The following is a 20,356-nucleotide window of genomic DNA, read 5'->3' on the forward strand; positions in this document are numbered from 1 at the left end:
GATGTACTGTAGGACTGCTATCTCAATGTATTCACAACGGTTTCCTTGGCAGAATATATCTGAAAAATACATTACGAGGTATCAACAAAGAAACGTGTGCACCATCATTGAAACGTGCCTTTCATTTTTTTCATTCCTTTTTGAGAAGTCAAAAAAAGACTCGAGTGGAGAAAAACATAATCTTACTCTATTACTTATCAAGTTTGAAATACAACTCAAAACAAAGCAACATCTCTTGCAATTGTTGCATATTTGCTGCGAGTTACAATATTAAATACTCATACCAGGTTTCCAGTTTATGAAACACAGTGCACAATGTTTCATCGTACTATGTCATTTTAAGAGGAGTACGTTTATGGCTTAGCCATTCCATGATGTTTACCCACATCGACTTGTGTGATATTTATGAAAAAATTTCACTATATTGTATTTCTCTTAACCAAATAGAATGTGCATCCATAATAATATAAGGAAGGCATCCATCCATGTCTTAATCCGTTAACTATCTCTTCTTGTCATGCTTTGTGGATTGTTACCAATCTTTGTATGTATAATTGCTTCCAAGCTTATTATCCAGTCATGCCACCTGTCAAAGAAAGCTTCTTATGAACTCTGCCGCTTCTGTTGGTCTTGGATCCAAGTTCCGATTTTATTCCAAGTGACCTTCATTTTCTTCTTTACAGTACATCACCAGTTCTCTCTTTGCCATCCATCCCTTATCTTCCCATCAGGTTTTTTTTTTTTGTATACCTTGGTCGAGGCTCGTATGAGAGCTAACACACAACTCACAGCAAGGAGGCATGAGACAAGAGGGGCGGGAGTGGAAGGGACAAAACAGTGGGGAACAGACACATTAGGTGAACTGTGGAAGGGAGAGGGATGGGGATGGGACGGGGACCATGGCGAAGAGAAGATGGACATTACAGGGACTTTCAGGAAGGAAAGCAGGAGAATTGAAGGAAGTGGGCTTGGGTGGATTATCGGGGGTAGAAAAGATCGAGGATTTGGATGGGGGAAGATAAGAGGTGGTGGTGAACAGCTGTTTTGAAAGCCTGGAGGGAAGAATGGGAAAGAATAGAGTGAGGGAGTTTATTCCAAAGGCGGGAAAAAAGAGGAATGAAAGAGTGAAGATGAGCAGTGATTCGTGATTTTGGTAGTTTTACCAGAAGGGGGTTGTTGGCGGACCTTGAGCGCCCTGTGGAAATGTGGTGGGGACAAATCGCAGAGAGAGCAGGGGGCAAGGCTGGAGAGGAGTCGGTAGAAGACAGAAAGACCACCGACCAACCTTCGGTGATTGAGTGAGAGGCCCAAAGACTCAGCTTCATTGCGGGAGATGCCGATGATCTTAAAAGCCCTGGTTTCGACAGCGTGAAGCCGAGAAAGGTGGGAGGCAGGAGCACCAGCCCAGAGGGGAGAGCAGTACTCCATCAGGCTACGGACAAAAGCTTTGTAAGTGGTCAGGAGCTCAAGAGGGCCGAGGAAGGACTTTGCACGACGGAGGATTCCCAGTCGGCGACTGGCTTTTGAGGCGAGGTTGGAAATGTGACTTTCCCAGGAAAGGTCATGGCAGATAGTGAGACCCAGAAGCTTGAAAGAAAAGACTTCTTCCAGAGGATTGTTGAGAAAGTGGATGGGGGGGTTTTATAAACGGTCCTTTCGAAGAGACATAGTGAGAGTGTGAGATTTGTCTGGATTGAAAGACATGTTCCACGTGTTGGACCAGTTTGTGATTTTATCCAGATCTGCAGTGAGCGAAGAAGCTGCTGCTTGCCGGTCTGAGGGATGACAGATGGTACGGCAGGGGGTGGAGTCGTCGGCAAAGAGAAATAGAGGATTTTCCAGAGAGTCCGAGAGATCATTGATGAAAACCAGAAAAAGAACAGGGCCCAGAACGCTACCTTGAGGAACTCCAGCCTGCACAGGAAGAGGGGATGAAAGAACTCCATTTAGGGCCACACGTTGACTGCGACAGGAGAGGAAGTCTGCGAGCCATGAGTGGAGATGGCCTTCGATACCATGGGAAGAGAGTTTGGTGAGTAGGGCAGGGTGCCAGACTGTGTCAAAAGCACGTGATATGTCCAGGGATACGGCTTGGATTTCCTGTCTGGCATTGAGAACCTCCATCCATTGATGGGAGAGCAGAAGCAGCATATCCAGGGTAGAGTGACCTGGTCTGAAACCAAATTGATGATTGGAAATCAAGCCATTGGAGAAGAGGAAGGATTTCATGTCTGAAGTGATGATGGATTCCATAACCTTGCTGATGATTGGGAGAAGGCTGATTGGTCTGTAGTTACAGGGATCTGATTTTGCACCTTTTTTATGCAGGGCAGTGATGTTAGCAGATTTCCAAGCAGATGGCAGATGACCTTGGCCAAATGAGAGGGTGAATAGAACAGAGAGAGGGTGAGCAAGAGCAGAAGAGCAGGCTTTGAGGACACGTGGGCTGATGCCGTCGGGACCGGTTGCAGAATCTGACTCGAGGTTTGAAAGCAAGCACTCCACCTTGTCAGGAGAAAAGGATACGGAGTCCAGGGACAGTTGGGTGCGACTGGGTAAAGTGGGTAGAGATAGTGATGGGTTTAGGACACAAGATTTAGCTGCAAACACTGAGTTTAGACATTCATTTTTATCACATGTGGAATCAGCAGTGCGGCCATTTGAGGTAAGGGAGGGGATGGAGGGGGAACATAAACCAGAAACAGATTTGATTAAACGCCACCAGGATTTTGAGGAGGGAGAGAGGTTTGAGAGTTCAGACTTGAGATGAGAAAGATGTTGTTTTCTGGCTCTCCTGAGGGTAGATACACACTTGTTCCGAGCTTTGTGGAAGGAACTGAGATTGCCCTCAGTTGGGTTTGCTTTCCATGAGGCAAAGGCAAGTTGTTTCAGGACAACTGCCTCGCCACAAGCTTCAGTAAACCAAGGGCGGGAGGAAGGGTAAGACAACTGAATACGAGAGGGGATAAATCTGTGCATGAGGGAGAGCAAGTTTCTTTGAAAGAATTCCCAGGATGAGTTGATGTTTGAGAAAGTAGTGATAGGAGACCAGTCTGTAAGTTTGATGGCTGCTCGGAGACCCTGCCAGTCGGCTTGAGTGAAATGTCGACCCACTGGCCTCCTCCACTCATGAGACTCCCTCGCCGAGAGAATCTGGTGAGCAGGATCAGAGTCAGGAAAACGAGCCACATGTCCATACAGCCGCAACTGACGCTCACGGACTATGCAGGTAACAAATCTCATCCGAGTCTCTCTCAGCAACCGCTCGTGGACACAAAATCCGACCAGCGATAGCCAAGGATTCTCTGAAGAGACCTGGTACCAAAGGAATTAAGTCTCCGTCTCAGATCCTTGGTCAGAGTCCAAGTCTCGCACCCAAAGAGCAAGACTGGAAGTACCAAGGACCTGAAGACTCGGACGTTCGTCCTCCCGCACAGGTACCGGCAGCGCCACACCCCATGATCCAGTGAATCCATGACTCCCCAGGCCCGACCCAGACGTCTATTGACCTCTGACTCGCAGCCAGCAGAGACATGAATATCACTGCCAAGGTAAGTGAATCTCTCCACGACCTCAACATCCTCACCACAAACAGACACAGACAGGACAGCAGCATCCAAGATGTTACCGAAAGCCTGGATCTTAGTTTTGACCCAAGAAACCCGTAATCCCAACGGCTCCGACTCCTCATTCAGCACCTCGAGGGCCCCCAAGAAGATGTCTACAGTCTCCGCAAAGATGACTGCATCATCTGCAAAGTCAAGGTCCGAGATCTTGACATTCCCAAATGACGCACCGCAACTTGATCTCTCCGACATCCTCCCTAGAATCCAGTCCATACAAGTGCTGAAAAGTGTGGGGGCAAGTACACATCCCTGACGAACTCCAGTAACAACTGGAAATAAGTCAGATGGTACCACCACACTTCACAGCACTTTCAGTACCAGAGTAGAGTTCAGACATCAGATCGATCAGTTTTGGTGGCACCCCACGAAGACCAAGAATCCTCCAGAGGACATCCCGATTCACTGAATCGAACGCTTTACAGAGATCAACATAGGCTGCAAGCAGCCCCTGCCGAAACTCTCGTCTGCGTTCGGTGAGGACACGAAGTGCAAGGATACGGTCAATCGTTGACCTCTTTGGTGTAAAGCCTGACTGCTCTGGACGCTCGTGCTCAAGCAGATGGTGGCGAACCCTATCGAGAATTATCCGAGCAAAGACCTTGCCCGGCACTGAGAGCAGCGTCACCCCTCGGTAGTTGTTGCAGTCTTGGTGATCACCCTTCCCTTTCCAGAGAGGGACAACAAGGCCCCTCTTCCAGTCAGTTGGGATGATGCCTGTGTTCCAGGCAGAGCACAAAACTGCATGCAACGACACGAGTGCAGCATTTCCACCAGCCTTGAGAAGTTCGGCATGGATGCCACAGATCCCTGGAGCTTTGCCCCGTTTCAACTGGTTCACCACAGCCCGTGTTTCCACAAGCTTCCGGTTCCGGTTTTGAGCGGCAAGAGGTCTCCTTCGGGGCTCCCTGCTGACATTCTCAAAGTTAAGTTCCGGTTGTTATTTGTCCCGCTTTAACTGTTTAATTTTCTCACCTACATGTTAATGTGTGTTCCTAGTTCGGTTTTGTTTCAAAAATCGTGCTATTCTGTGAGTATTTATGTCGACGTTCTTACTTGGTGTTTGAGGCCTAGTCCTAGGTTTGAGGCCTACCGGTTCCACTCGGTGTTCGATCGTTTTTTTTTGTTTCTTTGTTTGTTTTTTTCTCCCCATTCCTTCAATTTCTATCCTCCCCATTACCTTCAATTTTCATCCTCCCCACTTTCCAAACATCCCCCATTCTCCCAACTAATCTCTTTCTTATCTCAAAAATATATATATATATATATATATATATATATATATATATATATATATATATATATATATATATATATATATATATATATATACCCAACAACAACAACAACAACACGCTCACCTTCTCCCGATTCTGCTACTTCTTCTTCCTCTTAACTTCCTCCTCGTCTTCCTCGATTTCTTTTTTTTACACTTCCATGACCTAATCTGTTGAACTCTCTCATACATTAATATTAACAACAAAAACGATCTTATAATGCTTCATCTTCCTCTCTCACACATGTGGTACTCTTTACTGTTTCACAATGCACTTCTCTTCTGCTATTTTAACAGACTGCTCTCATTTCGACCTCTCCTTCATTCCTTGCCTAAAAATCCAACTATAACAGCGCTTCTTCTCTCCATGCTCTGAATTCGCCTTCATTGCATCCATCAAGAATTGTGTTAAATCGCATCTCTGACCTAAAACTTTTAAAAACCACAGTTTGCCATGGATGCTCGCTTTCCATCAACCATTCTTTTTCCAACTTCAGTGCCAACTCACCCCCCCTCACCCCTCACTCTCACTCTCAAAGCAACCATCCCACTCTTCTCCCTCCAAGCCTCCCTCTCACCTCTTTCAAAAATTCCCCCCTCACCTTTCTCCCACCTTTCATCCCCCCTCACTCTTCCTTCTCTAAGTTGCCCCCCCTCTCTCATCCACCAACCTGCCTCCCTCCACTGCCCTCTCACCTCCATCTCTTCACTCCACCTCCTCAAATCCTCAACTGCCATCTTCCTTGTCTCTTGTCCCCCCTCTCTCCCAGCACCACAGAGCCTTTTCTCCTCCTCATTCGGCCCCGCCTCTCGCTATTCTGCAATACCCCACACTCCTTCAGCAACCCTCCTTACCTCCCCCCCTCGTCCCTCGTCCTACCCTCCCCCGCCCCCTCCACCTCCTGCACCCAAAGCCTCCTCCCCTACCTCTTCATTAAAAGTGTGGACCTCAAATATCCGGGGCCTTCGCTCAAACCTTTCAGATCTTTCCATGCAGGTTGCCACTGACAAACCAGACATTATCTGCCTAACAGAAACTTTCCTCTCCCAAGACGTGTCTGACTCCCAAGTATCTCTCCCTGGTTACTCCCTCTTACGGTATGACAGACCTGAGCCTCGTCCTGGTGGAGGTGTTGCTCTCTTCATCAAAGACTCTATTCCTCACTCTCCCTGCACTGCTCTCACTCCCCCACACCCCCAGGAATACCTCTGGCTTCGGCTTCCCCTCCACTCCCACCTCATGTTTATATGTGTGCTGTACCGTCCACCGAACAGTGATGACTCCATCTACACCTCACTCTCCGAAAACATGGACCATCTTCTATCTTCTCATCCAAACTCTCTCTTCCTCTTATGTGGCGACTTCAATTGTCATCACGCCAGTTGGCTAGGTGTGGGTACCTCTCTCACCTGCCATGGGACATCAGCAAAAGCTTTCTGTGACTCATTGGGACTGACTCAATCGGTCAACTTCCCGACCCGGATCTCAACCAATGGTACTCCATCTCTTCTGGATCTGATTTTGACAAATTTCCCTGACAATATCTGCTGCTCTTCCTTCGCTCCAATTGGTTCTTCTGACCACGTCCTTGTTAAAGTGGACATCTCTCTGGCTGTCATCAGAGAACCACCTCACCGCCGTCGAGTCTGGCATTTCACTCAAGCCGACTGGCAGGGTCTCCGAGCAGCCATCAAACTTACAGACTGGTCTCCTATCACTACTTTCTCAAACATCAACTCATCCTGGGAATTCTTTCAAAGAAACTTGCTCTCCCTCATGCACAGATTTATCCCCTCTCGTGTTCAGTTGTCTTACCCTTCCTCCCGCCCTTGGTTTACTGAAGCTTGTGGTGAGGCAGTTGTCCTGAAACAACTTGCCTTTGCCTCATGGAAAGCAAACCCAACTGAGGACAATCTCAGTTCTTTCCACAAAGCTCGGAACAAGTGTGTATCTACCCTCAGGAGAGCCAGAAAACAACATCTTTCTCATCTCAAGTCTGAACTCTCAAACCTCTCTCCCTCCTCAAAATCCTGGTGGCGTTTAATCAAATCTGTTTCTGGTGTATGTTCCCCCTCCATCCCCTCCCTTACCTCAAATGGCCGCACTGCTGATTCCACACGTGATAAAGCTGAATGTCTAAACTCGGTGTTTGCAGCTAAATCTTGTGTCCCAAACCCATCACTATCTCTACCCACTTTACCCAGTCGCACCCAACTGTCCCTGGACTCTGTATCCTTTTCTCCTGACAAGGTGGAGAGCTTGCTTTCAAACCTCGAGTCAGATTCTGCAACCGGTCCAGACGGCATCAGCCCACGTGTCCTCAAAGCCTGCTCTTCTGCTCTTGCTCACCCTCTCTCTGTTCTATTCACCCTCTCATTTTCCCAAGGTCATCTGCCATCTGCTTGGAAATCTGCTAACATCACTGCCCTGCATAAAAAAGGTGCAAAAACAGATCCCTGTAACTACAGACCAATCAGCCTTCTCCCAATCATCAGCAGCAAGGTTATGGAATCCATCATTGCTTCAGACATGAAATCCTTCCTCTTCTCCAATGGCTTGATTTCCAATCATCAATTTGGTTTCAGACCAGGTCACTCTACCCTGGATATGCTGCTACTGCTCTCCCATCAATGGATGGAGGTCCTCAATGCCAGACAGGAAATCCGAGCCGTATCCCTGGACATATCACGTGCTTTTGACACAGTCTGGCACCCTGCCCTACTCACCAAACTCTCTTCCCATGGTATTCAAGGCCATCTCCACTCATGGCTCGCAGACTTCCTCTCCTGTCGCAGTCAACGTGTGGCCCTAAATGGAGTTCTTTCATCCCCTCTTCCTGTGCAGGCTGGAGTTCCTCAAGGTAGCGTTCTGGGCCCTGTTCTTTTTCTGGTTTTCATCAATGATCTCTCGGACTCTCTGGAAAATCCTCTATTTCTCTTTGCCGATGACTCCACCCTCTGCCGTACCATCTGTCATCCCTCAGACCGGCAAGCAGCAGCTTCTTCGCTCACTGCAGATCTGGATAAAATCACAAACTGGTCCAACACGTGGAACATGTCTTTCAATCCAGACAAATCTCACACTCTCACTATGTCTCTTCGAAAGGACCGTTTACAAAACCCCCCACCCACTTTCTCAACAATCCTCTGGAAGAAGTCTTTTCTTTCAAGCTTCTGGGTCTCACTATCTGCCATGACCTTTCCTGGGAAAGTCACATTTCCAACCTTGCCTCAAAAGCCAGTCGCCGACTGGGAATCCTCCGTCGTGCAAAGTCCTTCCTCGGCCCTCTTGAGCTCCTGACTACTTACAAAGCTTTTGTCCGTAGCCTGATGGAGTACTGCTCTCCCCTCTGGGCTGGTGCTCCTGCCTCCCACCTTTCTCGACTTCACGCTGTCGAAACCAGAGCTTTTAAGATCATTGGCATCTCCCGCAATGAAGCTGAGTCTTTGGGCCTCTCACTCAATCACCGCAGGTTGGTCGGTGGTCTTTCTGTCTTCTACCGACTCCTCTCCAGCCTTGCCCCCTGCTCTCTCTGCGATTTGTCCCAACCACATTTCCACAGGGCGCTCAAGGTCCGCCAACAACCCGCTTCTGGTAAAACTACCAAAATCACGAATCACTGCTCATCTTCACTCTTTCATTCCTCTTTTTTTCCCGCCTTTGGAATAAACTTCCCTCCTCTATTCTTTCTCTTTCTTCCCTGCAGGCTTTCAAAACAGCTGTTCACCACCACCTCTTATCTTCCCCCATCCAAATCCTCGATCTTTTCTACCCCCGATAATCCACCCAAGCCCACTTCCTTCAATTCTCCTGCTTTCCTTCCTGAAAGTCCCTGTAATGTCCATCTTCTCCTCGCCATGTTCCCCGTCCCATCCCCATCCCTCTCCCTTCCACAGTTCACCTGTGTCTGTTCCCCAATGTTTTGTCCCTCCCACTCCCACCCCTCTTGTCTCATGCCTCCTTGCTGTGAGTTGTGTGTTAGCTCTCATACGAGCCTCGACCAAGGTATACAAAAAAAAAAAAAAAAAAAAAAAAAAAAAAAAAAAAAAGCGATGGTGGACCACAGTTGATTTGAGGGTCAGCAACAGGGATTGTAACACCCTTGACGTCCAACTCGACAGTTGGGGGATCAGCCTGGTACAACCGCTCAAAGTAACCGGCCCAGCGGGCCTTCACTTCAGACTCCTCTGTCAAGAGCCTACCACTCTCTGCTCGAACTGCAGTGCTCCGAGGGATGGGCTTGGATGAACGTAATGCGCGAATTCCCCTGTAAGCGGGACGAGAATCACCTGTCCACAGGTAATGCTCTACCCCCTCACAGATTCCTCGCACATAGGCCTCCTTGTCCACCCTCAGTGCACGTACAGTTTTACGCCTCAGCTCCCTGAACAGCTCAGCTCTGCCATTCAGCCTGGCCCTGCGACTCTGGTCAATGGTATCCAGTGTCCCTTGAGAGACAAAATTCTTCTTTGCCCTGCGGTGAGCTCCAAGGCATCCACTGGCAACATCAAGGACGGTGGTCTTGAAGGCGCTCCACAACTCTTCAGGACCCCCCAAAGCACCCAGACCCCCCAAGTGTCCACTCAGCCTGTTCGCAAACTCCTCAGCTACTCTCTCATCCCTGAGCTTGGCAACATCCAGCCTAGGCTGGGATGGTACCATTCTCCAGGATTTAAGGTGCAGCTTTAGAATTGCTACAATAAGCCTGTGGTCAGTATTGAGGAACTGAGCACTCCAGTAGACCCTGCAGTTCTGGATCATCCTCCAACGACCGTCAATGAGGACATGGTCAATCTCCTTTGCCACACCGCCAGCGTTGGAATACCAAGTCCAGCGATGAGCTTGTGGGCGCTGAAACCATGAACCAGCCACCCTAAGTCCATGACTTCTTGCAAAGTCAAGGAACTTAGTGCTATTCTGGTTCATAGTTCCTGACCCATGGGGACCAACACACACCTCATAACCGTCCCTATCAGTTCCAGTCGATGCATTGAAATCCCCCAAGACTAGAAGTGTATCTCGTCTGGGGCACTGATCAACCACAGACTCGAGTGTGGCATAGAATGCATCCTTCACGGTGAGATCACTCGCCTCAGTCGGAGCATAAACAGAGACCAGGGAAATGACACCTAAGGAGTGACGAATCCTTAATCTCATAATACGCTCGTTGACCGGTGTTACCTCAATTATCATTGGGGTCAGCTTTTTGGACACAGCTACAGCAACTCCCTGGGTATGGTAACCATCAGAGCGACCAGACCAATAGTAGGTGTAACCACCCACCATTATCTCGCCGCAATCCGGTCTCCGAACCTCAGAGAGAGCTGCAATCCCGATGTCCAAACACTTGAGCTCAGATGATAACAGAGACAGGTGATCATCCTCTCTTAGGGATAGGACATTCCAGGCACCCACCCGAAGGGACCGCCTCAGGTTAACCCAAGGAGACCAGCGTCTGGTGGACGACACCTCAGCACCACTCCGACACACTCTCCCACAATCTGGCCCAGGGATGTTACCCCGTGGTTTCCCTCCTATCAAAGATTGGGGGTCCCGAAGGCTTTGCCCCAATCCCATCATCCGGTGAGCTGCCCTGCAAAGGGAAGCTGCACAGGAGGTACTCCCACGGAGTGGGTTTTCAGATTTTTTTTGCGTTTTTGCGTTTTGCGGAATGAAGGGTTTTACGGTGGCCGGAGTGCAAATCCTGCCACCAACCTCCTAATAAGAAGTGACCCAACTGCAGGAGGACGTCCGCAGACACAGTTGGGCACTAGATATGGATGGCCGTTGGCTCACAAGGAGCTCCTCCGCCCTTTGACAGGTTTTGTTTTTAATCCTGCTGGGTGTCCATATCCAAACACCCTCCTCACCAGAAAACCTGGTGGGGGAGAAGGTTTAGTCGCTGACAACCCGACCATGGAACAGGTTAGTACAGGTTTACATGGTACCTGTTGCAGGTCACAGATCGAACCTGACCTGACAATAATCACAGATCGAACCTGACCTGAACAAGACGGTAGGTTATCAAAAACTGAAAAATAATGTAAATTTAAGAGTTGTTAAAAAAAGGCCCTTTTCAGGGAACAAGTAATAGGTTAGCAACTCGATAGCGATCCCGATAGCAACTGCAGCTGTTCTGCAGCAATGGAAGTAAATTATGCCTTGAAAGTTGATGCAAACAATTCCTACAGGTGTCCCAACTTTTGTTGATTAGTTACAAACCCTCTGTCTGTATAACAGCAGTGTTGGAACAGAATGTGTTACTACATCCTCTGAAGCATTATTTGGACAATATTGCACTGCAGGAAGTAGTATATTGCTATTATAATGGCAAGAAAAAGACAATTAACAAAGGAAGACAGACAGATTATGATAACCCTTAAAAGTGTAGGTCTTTTCTTTTGAGAAATTGCATTGCAAGCCAAGATGTCAGTGAGTACAGTTTTCTACACCATCAAAAGGCACTTGGAAACTGGAGGAAACTTTGACAGGAAGAGTTCTGGCAGACCCAAAGCCACAACACAATCAGAAGAACAGTTTCTGAGAGTCAACAGCTTGTGTGATAGGTGGCTCAAAGGACAGCAGCTTCAAGCACAGCTCAACACTGGTGAAAGTAAGGAAGTCTCAGTTTCAACTGTGAAGAAAAGACTTCGAGCTGCAGGTTTGACAGGTCGAGTGGCAGTAAGAAAGCCATTGCTGAGATGGCAAAATAAGAAAAAGAGGCTTGTCTGGGACATGAAGCACCTGGGGCCATGAAGCCAATGGACTACTGAAACTGGAAGAAGGTCTTATTGACCAATGAATCAAAATTTGAAATCTTCGGTTCATCACGCAGCGTTTTTGTACACTGCCGAGTAGGCGAAAGGATGGTTCCTCGGTGTGTGACACCAACTGTCAAACATGGAGGAATGTAGCCTGATGATCTGGGGCTCTTTTGCTGGATCAAGAGTCGGCGACTTGCACAGAGTGACTGGCACCCTGAACCAAAAGGGCTTCAACAGCATTTTGCAGCGCCATGCAATACCTTCTGGTCTACGCCTAGTTGGTCAGGGGTTCATCCTACAGCAAGATAACGACCCAACGCATACCTCCAGGCTATGTCAGAACTACCTTAGAAGAAAAGAACAAGACGGTAGGCTTCAAATCATGGAATGGCCAGCACAGTCTCCGGACTTAAACCCCATCGAGCTGGTTTGGGATGAACTGGACAGAAGGGTGAAAGCAAAGCAACCTACAAGTGCAGCACATTTGTGGGAACTTCTGCATCAGTGTTGGGAAGAACTTTCCGAACAATATTTGATTTCCATTGGAGAAAGAATGCCACGAGTATGTTCAGCTGTTATATCTGCAAAAGGTGGCTCCTTTGAGGAGTCAAAAATTTAGATTTAATTTTGTTCAACAAAACGATTCCATGATTTATTGATTTTTTTTCTGCAATTGTTTATTTGTTCTATGCTTTAATTTCAGAGTACATTGAAACATTTAACTGCTTAAATTTCAGTAAAGACTGGAGAAATGGGGGTGTTCTAAAACTTCTGACCGGTGGAGTAAATGAAAGTCTCCAGTTTGCATTCTATTGCTTTTGTGATTTCCTAAGATTCCAAGCTTGAGGACTGGCTTTTCCAAATACGAGAACTGACTTCACATTGGTCTGTCAAACTGTCAAAGATCCTCGGCTTACTTTTCGTGTTCTACTTCTTTGATTTACAAATTTCCTTTGAGTCTAATTAATACACTCTTGCCTTTGGTATCCATTGTAGTATACCTGCATCTCTCCCTCCTGCTATGGTAATCATGGACCGCATATAGGTAAACCTGTCAACCTCTTACAGCTCTCTGGATGTCACTTTCCATTTTCAGCATGGTATTAATAATATTTTTGCATCCTTCTAGTCTTAATTCAATTACAATAAATTATCAAAAAAGTCATTTACTGAAAGTTTTTTGGTAAATTCAGAGAAGGTACTTCAGTATTTTTGGCACAAAAGATTTTCTCTGTGTGTTTATTTGGTATTTGTTTCCTTTCTAATGTTTTTATCTACCACACTATTTTTTACTGATTACAATATACAAATACATATATTGCTTTAAAATTATTTGGATCAGACTTCACTGCAATGCTTTATAAACAATATTATTAGACTAGTCTTTTAAAAACGATAAATGTATAAACAGGCGAGCATTGGGTGGCTTTGACACCAACTCTCTGGTTAAAAGTTGTTGAATTATGACAAAACTAGGTGTGGATGAGTTGGTTAGGTGACAAGAACAAGGCAATTAGAATTTATTGTCATTTTATTGTTGTCATTGTTCTATCTGTCCTATGAAATCCTGTCCTATCAAATCCTGTCCTATCCTTCTATATATGGCCCTCCTATCCAATGAAATCCCATACTGTCTTTTCACCCATCCTTGATGGCCCCAGGCAAAAATAGCATTCCTTTCTGTAGTAATTCTCTGCAGACTACTGTCGGAGGACCTGTTTCCAACTAGAGTATATCAGAGTTCAACTCTCATATACTACAGTACAGTTCTAACGATCATTTTTGCCTGGGAAATGCCTCCCATAAAGTCACACAAGTCTTACACAGCAACTTTTAATTTGGAAGTTGTTAAGTTCGCTGAGAAAAATGGTGAAATATGGCTGTGCACAAGAAATATGATGTGAGTCATCCTGAAATGTGTTTGGGACTGGGAGTGGCAAAATGTTATCTATACCTATGAAAAGCAAACACTCTCACTCTCTGTCTCTCTGTCTCCGTCTCTCCTACTGGTGGCCAGTCGCTCTGTGTGTAAGTGTCATGGCGGCGTGTTAGTGCGTGTGTTAACTCTGTGTTGTCCCTTGCGCTCTCTTGTCTTCCTTACCCAGCTGTGCAGCATTTTCTTCCCCCACCCCTCCTCTTGTGCCCCCATTTCCCGAATTAGAGAGAGGGAGAGAAGAGCCTTTACGGCGGTATGCCGTACGTTTGTTGTGCTTTGGGCGGTGGCCGTGCCGATTTACTAAACATTGTGCATTATTAGTTTATCGCGTTTATTTAGTTATTTTATATTCATTATCCATTTTCCTTTCGTTTAAATTATTCTTGTTTTCTCGCGACCCGTCGAAGTTTGAACGGTGTTCGCTGATTTATTTTTATGTTTCCGGCCATTGAAGAGTCGTGGCGGGTGTAAGTTCACTTCCTTTAAAACGCTAACCAGGAAACATGACTTTGTTTGTATTCCTCCGTAGGAGATCGACATGGAGAAGTTAAGTGTTGGTGTAGGTGAGGTTATCAGGATTGAGAATATTAAGGCGGTTTCCCGAATGAACAAAAATATTGTTTTTTTAGTTTCTCAAGTCGTCGAGTGCGGACTTTTCTTTGATCCCGATATTTATGTTCCCTTTTCCCCTTTGGATACTCCCACAAAAAAAGTTGTAATTTCAAATTTACCACCTTTCGTGAAAGGTGATCAGATTGTATCCCAGTTAATACGGTACGGTTGTATCCCCATTAATAATGATTCCGTTCCGTAGTCCAAATGATCATTTTAAACACATCATGTTGTTTCGTCGGATTGTTTACATGATTTTACCACCAGATGTTTCAGGGTTTCAGGCAATCCTTCCCTTTAAAATTGAGGGACATACTTATATGGGATATGTGAACACAGAAACCCTTGTGTGTTATAGTTGTGGTGAATTCGGCCATGTTAAAAGATCGTGCCCCAAAGACATGCCTAATAAAACTGGGAATGAACACTCCTCATCCCAACAACTCCCCGTCCCAGATAATGCTCCCATTACAGAAGCAGAAGCTTCCCATGAAGCACCTGCTCCTGCTCCTATAAATAAAAGTACAAAAAGATCTCTTTCCCCTTCTCAAAGCACCACTGAGCTCGGATCAAAAATCCTCGCTGCTTCAGCGACTCCTCGCTCCTTCGCACAGGTGGTTGTGAGGACTTGCCCCTCAACACAGGCCCCATGTGCTTCGGTTTCACCAGTTGATTCCTCGTCTGAATCAAATGGTACCTCGAAAATGTTATGCAACAACACGAATGTTACCCTCCCACCTCCACCTCTTTCTTCCCTTCCTCCCCCGTCCACTTGCCCCTCCTGCATCTTCTTCTTCTTCCTTCCCTGCTCCCTCCTCCTCCTCCCCTCCCCTCCTTGGTTTGCAACCTCCAACTATTACTACCAGTCCTCCCCAGACTGGACTTACCCCTCCATACTCTCTGAGTCATCTCAGCCTTGTCGTGCTCCTGTTAAAGATAGTGACATTGCCATCACTATCGTTAATGACACACCCAAGGATGTAACCACTGAGAGTGTTCCTCTTACATCTTTGGTCCCTCTTCCTGAATTAACCATGGAGATTGAGCAAATGGGTGAAGGCCCTGAGGAAATTGAGGACTATGATTCAGATGGTTGCTCCTCTCTGACGTCGATCGCTTTTGCCGAGCAGCTCCCCACAGATAGTAGTACCAATGATACTTTAATCTCTATTTCCGATATCTTAGATTTTTTACAAAAAATTACTCGAAAAAAGCGAGTAGATCTAAATTAATTTTTCCACAACTTGCGTGCCTTTTTCCAGAAAGCACAAATAATTGTTAAGAACCCGGAAGCTGCTGCCATTTCCAGCGCTTCTTGTGAGAGACTGAAAAAATATGTTATTAAAGCAAGGAAGCACTTGATTGCATAAAAACTTCTTGATTATGATTATAGCAAGTTTAAATATAAACGGAGGATGTAATCCTTTACGTAAAATCCAAACGATGCAGTTAATTAATAACGTAAAGGTAAATATTCTTCTTTTACAAGAAACTCGGGTGACTGCGAGATGCATGGCAGACTGGAGGCTGAAGTTGAAAGGCACTTGGTTTTTTAGTAACACGGCCTTGTGAGTGCTGATGTTGCTTTTTATATCTCTGCGCGTCTTCCCATCTCCTCTCTTGTTTTTAAAGAAATTGTTCCTGGATATTTAGCTCTAACTGATATATAACCACCAGTGCATTTTAATTGTCAATGTTTATGCCCCAAGTGACAGTACAGTCAGGACAGCTTTCTTCACTAAATCCTTCACTTTTCTTAACCATCTCACCCCCGATACCCTCTTGTGATAAGTTTTTAAAGAAAGAAATCCTAATTTTACAAGATAGCACGATTAATATTGATAAGGATGTACGATGCCAGCGGCTTTATGAGAAACAAGCCCTATTGAATTGTTTAATCAAAGAAGATGCTCTCAGAGTGCTAACCCAACTTTGAGAGAAAGGCCTGTCGACTTCAGAAACTTGCTGTAAAGACTTTTTTTTAACTTTGAAGAAACTACAAAGTCTAATCGTTCACTGTTAAGCTTATGTTCAAGTGATAGACAAGTTATTGAAGACAATGCTCAGCTGAAGTGTTTTATTCGAGATTTTTACAAGAATGTTTATACCACAAAGAAAAGTAATGAACGAGCAATGTCCGATTTTACCTAATATCTACCACAATTGGAAGAATCGCAACGACACTCTTTAGAACAAGATTTTACTGCAGATGAACTTTTAATAGCTCTTAATGACATTCATGATCATAAAGCACCTGGCTTTGATGGTTTCCCTGTTGAATTATATAAAACATTTTGTGATTTGCTTGGACCAACACTTTTAGATGCTTTTAAGTTTAGTTTACAAGATGGTCTGTTACCTTTAAGTTGTCGCCGTGCAGTCGTGTGCCTTATCCGGAAGAAAGGAAATCTCCAGACCTTGCAGAATTGGAGGCCTATTTCTCTGCTTTGTGCAGATTATAAAATCTTTTCCAAGGCCCTTGTAAATCGTATAAAGCCTTTTCTTAGCTTTTTAATGCATTTTGATCAATCTTTTTGTATTCCAAACCGGTCTATTCATGACAACATTTTTTAAATTCAGGACTTGTGGGATGTCTGTGCTCTTCAAAAGCAGAATGCTTGCTTGTTTTTACTTGACCACGAGAAGGCTTTCGATTCTCTTAGTCATGATTATGTATTCCACACCTTGAAACAGTTTGGTTTTGGGGCAATTTTTATATCCCATGTCTCATTGTTGTATAATCATGTTGTTAGCATCATTAAAGTTAATAATAGCCTGTGCGCACCATTGATGGTTGGAAGAGGAGTCCGCCAAGGGTGTCGTTATCGAGCATTCTCAACTCCCTCTGTATTGAAACCCCTCCTAATTCGCCTTCGTGCCAGTCTACCAGGCTTTCCTGTGATGTCAACTGAAAGGCCAATTTTCATATCAGCATATGCTGATGATGTGTGTGTTGTGGTGCGTAATAGTGATGATGTCACCATGTTATTTAATGACTTGTAAAAATTATCTTCGGCTTGCACAACTGCAATAAATTGGAACAAATGTAAAGCTCCATGGATTGGTCATACCCCGGCTGTTTGTTTGCCTCATCTTCCCAGAAACTTGCAGTGGGAGAAGGAAGGCATCCACTATCTAGGTGTGTATATTGGCACTCCAGCCTTTACCGCTAAGAATTGGTTAAATAGTTAATAAAATTGATAATAGACTAGAGAAGTGGAGAGGAATATTACTTTCCTTGTCATGCCCGAGTGATCAATAATCTGTTGGCTTCCTTGTGGCACAAAATGATCACCTCGTACCCTCCTGAAGCCCTGTTGCTAATAATTCAGAAACATCTGCTTGATTTTTTTCTGGAGTGGCAAACATTGGGTCAAGCCTGAAGTCCTTTACCTTCCATTGGCAGATGGTGACCATGGTCTTATTGACATTCTCAGCCGACTGATGGCCTTTCGAGTCATCACTGTCCATCGCTTTCTTTTTCCTACATCACTGCCATGGTGCCCCACTGCCAACCATTTGCTGAAAATGGCTGGCATGCTTGATTTCAATAAGGAACTTTTTCTCATGGACTTGTAACATGTGGACATCCCTCCATTGCCTTTGTTTTACCAAGACCTGTTGCAAGCCTGGCAGCCTCTTGTAGTGCACCGATATATGGCTCACTACAACATCAACAACTTTCTCGACAAGCCTATCTTCTACAATGCACTTTTTCCGAACACACCTCGATCACGTGCTTACATACAATGCTTTATAAGCTCTGGCGTAAGTGTCATACGAGATCGGCGGAACAAGAACAAAACATGGCACTCAGTCAGGCACATTGTGACTACCGTTGGAATGCGCTCCTTAAGAACTGTCTCCTCGCTCGTCCAAGAGGTTCTGCATACCTTCAGAAGTCTGGGACTCCGTTTTTCCTAGTGTTGCTAAAAAGTGCCTCTACCACCTTTGTGTACCACCTTTCACCAAAATATAAATAACACTGGGGAACAAAGTTTTTGTTGCATTGATACCAGCACTTGATCTTACCTAATTTGAGTGTGCTGAATTCAAATCTGAAGTTAGTTTCTCTCTGTAAGCTCTAGATTTTTTGCAATCTACCATTATCAACATTTATTTGGTAAGTTACAATTTGTATTAAAAGCAAATTTATATTAAACATATATTTTGCAATTCAACATTTTCAACATTTATTTGGTAAATTACAATTTGAATTAAAAGCAAATTTAAATTAACATATATTTCGACATAAAGACAATAGGTGATTCAGAACAATTGATAAGGATGGAATGCAAAGTTCAAATAGGTCCTATTCAGGCAAGAATTTGTGCTTGTAGGTCTTGCGTTTGTGGATTTCCACAGGGCAATCTCGTTTGATGCTCCAGCAGTAGTCTGCCATCATATTTTTGTCCCATCACCCTTGGTAGCGCTCTTCCATCATCATGAGGTCCTGATGGAAGCGCTTTCCCTGTTCCTCACTTACAGCCCCAAGGTTCACAGGGAATTGATCAAGATGACTATTCAGGAAATGAAGCTTGACACTCATGTTGCACTCAAGATCACGAAAAGCCAACAGCATTCTAGTAACCAGAAACTCATAGTTATCTGCCTTTTTGTTACCAATAAAGTTTTGTATAACTGTGACGAAAGACAGCCACGCTGTCTTCTCCTTGTCATTCATCTTCCCTACAAATTCCTCATCACGTACAAGGGCACGAATTTGAGGTCCATCGAACACACCTGCTTTGATCTTCTCGAAAGACAAAGCAGGAAAAGCAGAAACTATATGTTGAAAACATTCACCATCAGCACTCAATGCCTTCACGAACTGTTTCATCAAGCCGAGCTTGATATGGAGTGGGGGAAAAATGTTATTCTCTCGGCTGACGATTGGGTCATTCACAATGTTTGGCATGCCTGCTTCCAGAGTTTCACGGATGGGCCACTACTTCTGGATCCAGTGTTTCTCTCAAGCTCGGCTGTCCGACATGCAGAGATGGCATGGAAACTTTGTGAAGCCTTTCTGTTGACCAAGGAGAACGTTGACCATTTTCAGGTCCACACAAATGATTCAGTTGTGCTTGTGATATTTGAGTAAGTCAATGACCATTTTTATGTCATTATGTTCTTCTCGCAAATGCACTGAGTGACCAACTGGAACCGCTCCATAAACATTGCCATTGTGCAAGAGAATACACTTGAGGCTGCGCTTAGAGGTATCCAGAAATAATCGCCATTCTGTTGGATTATACGAAGTAACACCTAATTGCCTGAGAAGACCTGGGATATCATGGCAATAAACAAAGTGCTTGTCTTCTGAGAAAAGGGCGACAAAGATCTGGTCCCGCTTTCGGAAATATGAAACATTTGCAGAGTGGTCAAGTAGATTTTTTTCCTTGCAGCCTGGAGGCTAATACCTCAGCTGCTTTCTTGGAGAGCCCCAAATCACGCACTAAGTCATTCAATTCCGGTTAGCTAAACTGCTGAGGGGCTGATGACTGTTTGGTATCAGATGAGGAGGTTTCGGATTCTGAAACCATTTCTTGAATCCCGTCATCACGACCCTCGTGCTCTTGCTGATCATGTTCACTGCCTTCATCTTCAGATAAGACAAAACCATTAAAGACTGGAACGGGGAGTTCCTCAGAGTGCGGAGTAGGTCGAATTGCTGAGGGAATACAGGGATAAGAGATCTTTTGCTGGTTTTTCTTGCCGTCACCCTTTGTGTTGACCAGGCAAAAATAGCAGTCAGTTACGTGGTCCTTGGGTTCTCGCCAAACCGTGGGAACTCCAAAAGGCAGACCCTTTCGTTTTCCTTTTGCTCGGTCATGAAGCATTTCCTCACAATTACGACATACAATATGAGGAGCCCATTTCTTGTCTTGGTTGCCAAGGGGAACATCAAAATAGGCTTTATAGGCACACCTTACAAACGATGTTATATTGCGCTTTTCATGAATTAGTGTGTGGCAGCCACATACATAACAGAATGCACAGGGCCGGATTTTCCAATAGGCAACATAGGCCATTGGCCTGAGGCCCACCAGTAACTGGGGGCCCACCGGGGACTTGTGGATTCTCTGATGGGTTTCATTGTATGCTTTTTATTATGCATTGTATGCATTGTATTTCATTGTATTT

General features: G+C 45.2%; 1 protein-coding gene across 9 annotated transcripts in view; it reads left to right on the top strand.

Annotated features, from left to right (window-relative positions):
* Nucleotides 1-20,356, top strand: part of LOC147016769 (uncharacterized) — a 452,599-nt gene that overhangs the window by 309,068 nt on the left and 123,175 nt on the right. Inside the window, exon 1 of one of the 9 annotated variants that reach the window (XR_015049180.1) lies at nucleotides 14,106-14,163. The exons of 7 other annotated variants lie outside the window; for them this stretch is intronic. The gene's annotated coding sequence lies outside the window, so the exon portion shown is untranslated. Of the gene's footprint in view, nucleotides 1-14,105; nucleotides 14,164-17,311; nucleotides 17,352-20,356 lie in introns of those variants that run through there. One more of the 9 variants, XR_015049179.1, reaches the window with a different exon arrangement.

This window comes from Eptatretus burgeri, chromosome 11 (assembly GCF_056783735.1).
Source record: "Eptatretus burgeri isolate ZD-2024b chromosome 11, Ebu_testis_v1, whole genome shotgun sequence".
Classification (NCBI taxonomy): domain Eukaryota; kingdom Metazoa; phylum Chordata; class Myxini; order Myxiniformes; family Myxinidae; genus Eptatretus; species Eptatretus burgeri.